Consider the following 9,928-nt stretch of genomic DNA (forward strand, 5'->3'; position numbering starts at 1 on the left):
GCCGCCAGTGCCGCCAGTCAGCCAGGGGCCGCCCGAGCAGCTGCCCCTCTGTCCCGAGCTGCTATCGCCCCTCTGTCCCGAGCTGCTGCCGCCCCTCTGTCCCGAGCTGCTGCCGCCCCTCTGTCCCGAGCTGCTGCCGCCCCTCTGTCCCGAGCTGCTGCCGCCCCTCTGTCCCGAGCAGCTGCCGCCCCTCTGTCCCGAGCAGCTGCCGCCCCTCTGTCCCGAGCAGCTGCCGCCCCTCTGTCCCGAGCAGCTGCCGCCCCTCTGTCCCGAGCAGCTGCCGCCCCTCTGTCCCGAGCTGCTGCCGTCCCTCTGTCCCGAGCTGCTGCCGCCCCTCTGTCCCGAGCAGCTGCTTCACCTCTGTCCCGAGCTGCCCCTCTGTCCCAAGCAGCCCCTCTGTCCAGTGGGGTCATTGAGAGGGGTGGCCATGGTGAGAAAGCCACGGAGGCGGACAATAAGGCGGACTAAGACAATGGTGAAGTGGGGTCCGCGTCCCGCGCCAGAGCCGCCACCGCGGACAGACGCCCACCCAGACCCTCCCCTATAGGTCAAGGTTTTGCGGCCGGAGTCAGCACCTTTGGGGGTGGGGTACTGTCACGTTCTGACCTCTATTTCCTTTGTTTTGTATGTAGTTAGTATGGTCAGGGCGTGAGTTGGGTGGGCAGTCTATGTTTGTTTTTCTATGATTTGGGTATTTCTATGTTTCGGCCTAGTATGGTTCTCAATCAGAGGCAGGTGTCATTAGTTGTCTCTGATTGAGAATCATACTTAGGTAGCCTGGGTGTCACTGTGTGTTTGTGGGTGATTGTCCCTGTCACTGTGTTTGTTGTCACAGGATAGGACTGTTTTGCGTTTTCACATTTCTTGTTTTTGTTAGTTTGTTCATGTGAAGTTATTTATTAAAACATGAATCAAAACAACCACGCTGCGCTTTGGTCCGCCTCTCGTACAGACGAACGTCATTACATACTCGCTGTTTATTGTCTATGCATAGTCACTTTACAAATGACCCGCACATTGACTCGGTACCGGTACCCCCTGTGTATAGCCTCCACATTGACTCAGTACCGGTACCCCCTGTATATAGCCTCCACATTGACTCAGTACCGGTACCCCCTGTATATAGCCTCCACAATGACTCAGTACCGGTACCCCCTGTATATAGCCTCCACATTGACTCAGTACCGGTACCCTTCATCAGACCAGAGAATCTTGTTTCTCATGGTCTGAGAGTCTCTTGGCAAACTCCAAGCAGGCTTTCATGTGCCTTTTATTGGAGAGTGGCCTCCTTCTGGCCACCCTACCATAAAGGCCTGATGTTTGGAGTGCTGGAGAGATGGTTGTCCTTCTGGAAGGTTCTCCCATCTCCACAGAGGAACTCTCAAGCTCTGTCAGAGTGACCATCAGGTTCTTGGTCACTTCCCTGACCAAGGCCATTTGACCTCGATTGCTCAGTTTGGCCGGGCGGCCAGCTCTAGGAAGAGTGTTGGTGGTTGCAAACTTCTTCCATTTAAGAATGATGGCCACCGTGTTCTTGGGGACCTTCAATGCTGCAGGCATCTTTCAGTACCATTCCCCCAGATCTGTGCCTCGACACAATCCTGTCTCGGAGCTCTACGGAAAATTCCTTCAACCTCATGGCTTGGTATTTGCTCTGACATGCACTGTCACTGTGGGACCTTATATAGAGACAGGTGTGTGCCATTCCAAATCAATTGTGTGCCGTTCTAATCAAATTAATTTCCACAGGTGGACCCCAATCAAGTTGTAGAAACATCTCAAGGATGATAAATGGAAACAGGATACATCTGAGCTCAATTTCAAGTCTCATAGCAAAGGGTCTGAATACTTATGTAAATAAACATTTTTTTAAATTATCTTGGACCTGATATGCAAAAAAAGTCCCAATTGCAATGTCCCAAGAAGGAAGTGACCCTACCTAAATAATGCAAAAGGTAAATTTTAACTTAATCAATGAGGAGTGAGAATGCAGGAGACGGTCAAAGAGTAAAGCGGGCAGCGGACCATTTCAGGTGCTGAAACGTAAAGCTCTAACCTTATTGTAATCAGTAGGAGGTGAACAGCGCCTGGTGCTGAAAATATAGCTCACTTGTTATGCAAGTGTTGCCTGGCAACAGAATAAAAACAACCCACACCAGTCGAGTAATTCAATTCAACAATAATTTTCGTTTTAATTTGACTTTATAAACAACAAGAGAGCTTAATTGGAGTCTATTTCTTCCCGAGCGAAGGCCTTTATAAAATAGCTTAACTGGCTGAGGTAGGCTATGTGGCTTAACAGCATCTTTCACAATAATCTCCCAATAGAAGGGGGATTCTTTTTTTTTTTTTTAATTAGGTCTACTTACATTTGCAACTGGCCAAAAAAAAGGTAGTATCCTACATAAAACAATTATGAAAATAATTTTTAAAAGCCAGATGGTCTGCGTCTGAATGTCGATATCGGAATAGCCTGCTTCTGTAACGACCAAACATACAAAATACTGTCAGCTTCAGACCTAAAATAGCCCTGGATATGCGCTAATAATAATAATAATAATCTCAATAATGTTAGCAGCCTATATGGCTATTTATTAATTACTAAGTTACTTAATGGGAAAGTTGCATTTTTTCCTTGGACAAGATCTTGTGGATGTCGGGCGAGAGGGATGTGATTTTGATGCGCAGGCAGTCCTCGATTGACTTATGTGAAAGTCAGTTCCTGTCGTGAGTCTTGATTGCGTTCATAGAGGAAAAGGAGGACACACAAGTGTAAGTCGATGCAAACATTGTTAGCACATAAAATACAAGTTTCTTTGTTGTGCTGCATTCCTCTGAGCATGCCACCCAAAGTCCTTGTTATTGGCCTACAATCCACAGCTAGGCTATATTTTTAAAGAAGCTATTGATCCTCTGTAGCTAAATTATTGGTCTTCTCGTGCTGTAGTAGGCTATTCTGAATTATTTAATTTATTTCTGAACAGACAGCAGTAATTATATAACTTTGTTAAATATATTTACATTTGTCAGGGGTGCTGCAGTTCCTTCAGAACCCTTTGCATGATTCTATAAGAAAATAAATGATGAATTGGAGAGATGAAAGTTGCAGGCTCATGTCCATCAGAGCAGAGAGGGAGCGATATCATAGAAAGTGAATCTCATTCTAGTTATGTGAGAGATACTGGCGTGCTTCTCACACAGCCAAGGCCACGCGTTGGTCTCAAATGTAGGTAACAATGTTGCACAAACCATAAACCCGGGCCGGGTGAAAATCAACTTTTTAACTTTCTTTTTTTTTTTTGTGGGGCCAGGATAATTAACGAAGAGGCAACTCGAATGAACTTTGATCGCTTTTGTTAGAATTTTTAAATAGCAAAAAGTTTAAATTATCCATGCCAAATAGGTTCCAAAATAAAAAAAAGTTCAAAACAGAGAGATGTCTGATTCTGTTCCGGAACAAATTAAGCACAGGTTATCCTAATTTCCACAGACAAAGATCAGGACAAAGCTAAAAGTCCTAGGTCTCTCAATACTTTATATCAAGACAAAGCAAGCTAAAGTTAGCTAGCTAGCTAGTTGACTTAGCTAGATCGCTAGCTCACTTGTTGATGTTAGCCTACTGTTGTTGGCTAGCTCAGATAACTTACATGGCTGGCTAGCCACCACCACACATAGTAACATTAATGTGCTAGCCATAACAGCTATCATCATCAGGTAATGTTTGGCCATGTCGCTAGCTAACTAGCTAACTTAGCTACAAGGATAGCTTGCTAATGTTAGCATGGTAGACAATTAGGCTAATGCTAACTTACGTAAGTTAGACTATTAGACAGCAAGCTATTTATTTAGGAACAAAGTGGACCTGCCTGAAACAGACATTTGTTGAAGGTCAACAGTGCCTGTTTTTTTGCCAAACCATCCAAGTGGTAGGCCACACAAGCTCACAGAGCTGAAACGTGAACTCGTTAGTGAATGGGTTGCAACATTCACTAACGAGTTCAGAATTGCCTCCTGAAGCAACGTCAGCACAATAACTGTTTGTCGGGAGCTTCATGAAATTGTTTTCCATGATCGAGCAGCCGCACACAAGCCAAAGATCACCATGCAGAATGCCAAATGTTGGCTGGAGTTGAGTAAATCTCGCTGACATTGGACTCTGGAGCAGTGGAAAGAGTGTTGAATCATGCTTCAACATCTGGCATTCCCACGGATTAATCTGAGTTTGGCGGATGCCAGGAAAACTCTTCCTGCCCCAATGCATAGTGCCAACTGTAAAGTTTGGTGGAAGCAGAAGAATGGTCTGGGGCTGTTTTACATGGTTTGGGCTAGAACCCTTAGTTCCAGTGAAGGGACATCTTAAAGCTACAGCATACAATGACATTCTAGACAATTCTGTACTTCCAACTTTTGTGGCAACAGTTTGGGGAAGGCCCTTTCCTGTTTCAGCATGACAATGCCCCCATGCACAAAGAGAGGTCCATATTGAAATGGTTTGTCGAGATCGGTGTGGAAGAACTTGACTGGCCTGCAGAGAGCCCTGACTTCAACCCCATCGAACACCTTTGGGATGAATTGAAACGCCGACTGCGAGTCGCCCAACATCAGTGCTCGACCTCACTAGTGCTCTAGTGGCTGAATGGAAGCAAGTCCCCAAAGCAACATCTAGTGGAAAGCGTTCTCAGAAGAGTGGAGGCTGTTATAGCAGCAAAGGGGGATCAACTCCATATTAATGCTCATGATTTTGAAATGAGGTGTTTGACGAGCAGGTGTCCACATACTTTTGCCATGTAGTGTATCTGATGCCGTCTGGTCAGAAAGAGTATAACATTGTTGCCGTCATTAGCTTTGAATGCAAGGGAAGCCACCAACTATTGATCTTTTTTTTCAAAATAATAGCCAATCAGTGTTGAGCTAAACAGGTCAGCTGTGAATGGTCCTGGAGTACCAACAAAAAATGTCAAGGGAAGCCAGCTTAGATTTGGCTTCAGACCAATCACCCCGAAGCCAAATGTCATTATTGACAGAAAAAAAATTATATATATATATAGTTATATGTTTTGTGGACTATATATGTCAAGTATACATGAAACAAATGTGTGATTGAATTTATTCTGCTACTGTGACTTCTTATTGTCTCGGCCTTAGGTCTATATATCACGGTGTCAAGGCATATGAACTAACAGGTTATACAGTAAACAATGCAATTATCACAACACATATGTTCTAATATGGCAATTTTTAACTTTGGCTTTACGGTGATTTTAGTCAGACGTCCCTACTGGGAGCCAGTGAGACCCGCTCTGACTCTCTGTCAGTCACTCAGTCACAACAGAAATTCATGGATCATAAAAAAAATTAAAGTTGGTACCAAAGAAAAGTTAGGGAGAGACCAAAAAAAAGGACTCTTCAGGCCGACAATGTCTGAAAAAAAATTGCTACAACTTCTGCTTCCGCTTGTCCAAGTGCTGCAGAGCACAGTGGTGCAAGAGCCAAGCTACTAGACATTTATAGTGCTTTTTATTAAACACAAGTCATCATGTAATTTGGGCTCCCGAGTGGCGCAGCAGTCTGTCACTACAGACCCTGGTTTGATTACAGGCTGTATCACAACCCGGCCGTTATTAGAATTTGTAATAAGAATTTGTTCTTATTTGCATAGTCTATAAAGGTTAAATAAATAAATAAAATATTGAATGAATGCTAAATAATCCTAATAGTCTTTTAAAAAGGTGAATTTCGGAGCTGTCTGTGTATTTTAATGGTTTTATCAATGTTTAGGCTATTTGCTTTACTTCTAAATCTCAGTGTCTCTTCAGCCAGCGAGGCAACAACTGTAGCACAATGGAAGAGCTGAGTATCTGCCCCCTCATTGGCTAGAGTACTTGGTCCCACCTGATCTCACCTTCTCCCGCCTGCCTTCCATCTTTGAGGACATGTATTTCCATTGTTAGAGCGGTCACACAACTTGTCAATATAATAAATCACATTTGACTGCAGTGACTAGGGACTCTGATGTCAGATTACATTACATATCCACTGCCATTGGAGGCTGGAAAGTCCCGCCAAAAATGTAATTCGCTCATCAATGCTAGCTTCAAACGAAGCACAACACTGGAAATCTGTCCGCATCCACAGAAACTAGTCCCATGGTTCTATGACAAACACAGATGGTTTTATATTGAGCGTACTCATTTTTATCCACAGCCAGTATCGGTGAAGGGGTAAAATCACCGAGGAAGCCAAGCCAAGCCAGTAAGAAAAGCCATATTACAACCTACAGTATGTTGCGGTAATTGCTTTGTTTGCTCTATAACCCATTCATTCATATGCCACCGTGATATACAATAAGGCCGTGAAAACAAAAACACAATGGTCACACAGTGGCATAATAAATTCAACTACACATATATGTCACAAAACCGGAGAGCAACATCTGTCTGGTGAAGTCCACAAAGCAAATATTGCACGTAACAAACAGCTCTATCACCTGGAGCACGGTCAAGCAAGTTAATGTTTTTGACAGTTCACTAAACAACTACTAATTTAGAACCACAGAGGTACCGCAAGTCAGCACAGAGACAACAGGAGCTCTGCCTCCGCTATTCCAGCATCATTTCAAACTTCAATGTTTAAACATCATCAAATCAACTAGGCTATATATGCTTTTTTTATACACTGAAAACACACTTAAATATACCCCAAAAACATTTGTCCAATCAATGTTGCTAAATATCATGTCGTACTGATTTTTTTTTGTGTGTGTGTGTGTGTGTGTGTGTGTGTGTGTGTGTGTGTGTGTGTGTGTGTGTGTGTGTGTGTGTGTGTGTGTGTGTGTGTGACACAAGCTGACCAGAAACAGAAAATTAACACTGATTGGCAAATTATATTCTTAAAAAAAAAATACCAAGGGAGGCCAAATTCTTGTTATACTCTTTTGGTCCAGGCAGACATTGGATACATGGGTTACACATATTGAGATGTATGGGCGCTGTTTCCCTCACTCGGATGATTTCTCCAGGGAAATTTAGCCACTTGCAAATTGACGGGAAATTATGAAAACAAAGAGAAACGAAAGAGAAACTATTTGATCATTTGTATTGGTCAAATATTTGGGGAAGTCTGGCTTCCCTTACCATCCACGAAGACACGTCACTATCCACAACAAGTCCATTTGATGGAAACATACCACTGGTGGGAAAAATTCACATATTTTCTGCATTCTAGAATATTTGAAAAATGCACATATTTTCTGCATTCTAGAATATTTGAAAAATGCACATATTTTCTGCATTCTAGAATATTTGAAAAATGCACATATTTTCTGCATTCTAGAATATTTGAAAAATTCACATATTTTCTGCATTCTAGAATATTTGAAAAATGCACATATTTTCTGCATTCTAGAATATTTGCATGAAAATGTGTCGCCAGTTGGATGGAACCTTAGCTACTGAGGTACGGAATGGCTACCCAGATGATATTGAAATAATAATGTCTGCAATGGATCTGAAAGCATCCAATGCAGACCACAGCAGATTGCTAAACTTGAAAACAGAATAGCCTACGCTCATATTATCCATATAAAATACAGTTTAGAAATATGCCATGGGTGTCCATATTTTATATGGATAATATGAGCTTAGGCTACTCTTTATTCGCTGGTTAAAACAGGAGAAAATGAAACAAGTGCTTATTCAAATATAAATATATATATAAATATTTTAAAAAACATGTATTCATTTTTTTACACTTTCACACTCGTGACCCCCCAAAACCTCCCAACCTCTGATTTATAAGGCATTTATTCAGTGATTTTCTATTTTATCAAATACGTATGTTTATTAATTCACAACTAGGATGTTGCTGGGCTCAGAATAGCCAATAGGTCTTCTGGTACCAGTACAGTGAGAAAGGATACTAGGCTAAGCAGAGACAGCTCAGAGGTGAGTGTAGTGGAGGTAGGAAGAAAACAGAGAGAGAGAGAGAAACACAAATGAACTGCCATTTCCTTAATATGTAGTATTAATTAACACTAGTCCTTACTATGTGGTTTTAATTAACACTAGTCCTTAATATGTAGTATTAATTAACACTAGTCCTTAATATGTAGTATTAATTAACACTAGTCCTTAATATGTAGTATTAATTAACTCTAGTCCTTAATATGTAGTATTAATTAACACTAGTCCTTAATATGTAGTATTAATTAACACTAGTCCTTAATATGTAGTATTAATTAACTCTAGTCCTTACTATGTGGTTTTAATTAACACTAGTCCTTAATATGTAGTATTAATTAACACTAGACCTTAATATGTAGTATTAATTAACACTAGTCCTTAATATGTAGTATTAATTAACACTAGTCCTTAATATGTAGTATTAATTAACACTAGTCCTTAATATGTAGTATTAATTAACACTAGTCCTTAATATGTAGTATTAATTAACACTAGTCCTTAATATGTAGTATTAATTAACTCTAGTCCTTAATACGTAGTATTAATTAACACTAGTCCTTAATACGTAGTATTAATTAACACTAGTCCTTAATATGTAGTATTAATTAACACTAGTCCTTAATATGTAGTATTAATTAACTCTAGTCCTTAATACGTAGTATTAATTAACACTAGTCCTTAATATGTAGTATTAATTAACACTAGCCCTTAATACGTAGTATTAATTAACACTAGTCCTTAATATGTAGTATTAATTAACACTAGTCCTTAATATGTAGTATTAATTAACACTAGTCCTTAATATGTAGTATTAATTAACACTAGGGTAGAGGGGAACACATATGAACACATATGACATATGACATAATAATCCTAATTACAGTACCACTCAAAGGTTTGCACACACCTTCTCATTCAAGGGTTTTTCTTTATTTGTACTATTTTTTACATTGTAAAATATTAGTGAAGACATTAAAACTATGAAATAACACATATGGAATCATGTAGTAACCAAAACAGTGTTAATATAAATCATAATATATGTTATATTTGAGATTCTTCAAAGTAGCCACTCTTTGCCTTGATGACAACTTTGCACACTCTTGGCATTCTCTCAACCAGCTTCATGAGGTAGTCACCTGGAATGCATTTCCATTAACAGGTGTGTCACGGCTTCCGCCGAAGTTGGTCCCTCTCCTTGTTCGGGCGGCGTTCGGCGGTCGAAGTTGCCGACCTTCTAGCCATCGTTGATCCTCTTTTCATTTTCCTTTGGTTTTGTCTTGTCTTGTATCACACCTGGTTCCAATCCCATCCATTACATGTTGTGTATTTAACCCTCTGTTCCCCCTCATTGTCCTTGTCGGTGAGTGTTTGTTTGTAAGCATTGTGCAAGATATGCTCTGGTGTGCAACGGGTTTTGTACCCGCTTGTTTTTATTTTGTATATTTTGGTTTTCTGAGTTTTGAGCACTTTACTAAACTGCTCCGTTTTATACCAAGTTCATTCTCCTGCGCCTGACTTCTCTGCCACCAGCACACACCCTTACAAGGTGTGCTTTGTTAAAAGTAAATTTGTATCATTTATTTCCTTCTTAATGTGTTTGAGCCAATCAGTTGTGTTCTGACAGGGTATGGGGTATTGTGTGTAGATTGATGAGGGGAAAAAAACAATTTAATTTTAGAATAAGGCTGTAACGTACCAAAATGTGGAAAAAGTCAAGGGGTCTGAATACTTTCCGAATGCATTGTAATTTGTTACTTCCACCCCCGCACACTACACGATAAAGGCTCAACAGTTCTGACACAGCCAGTAGTTTGTTGGAGCCTACGACTGCACGTAGTGGTACTTAATCGGCATACCTAGACCCTGTCACACTGAACGAGCTGAGACCTAGTGGTACTTAATCAGCATACCTAGATCCTGTCACACTGAACGAGCCAAGACCTAGTGGTACTGAACCAGCAACC

Source organism: Oncorhynchus clarkii, chromosome 20, assembly GCF_045791955.1.
Source record: "Oncorhynchus clarkii lewisi isolate Uvic-CL-2024 chromosome 20, UVic_Ocla_1.0, whole genome shotgun sequence".
NCBI classification, from domain to species: domain Eukaryota; kingdom Metazoa; phylum Chordata; class Actinopteri; order Salmoniformes; family Salmonidae; genus Oncorhynchus; species Oncorhynchus clarkii.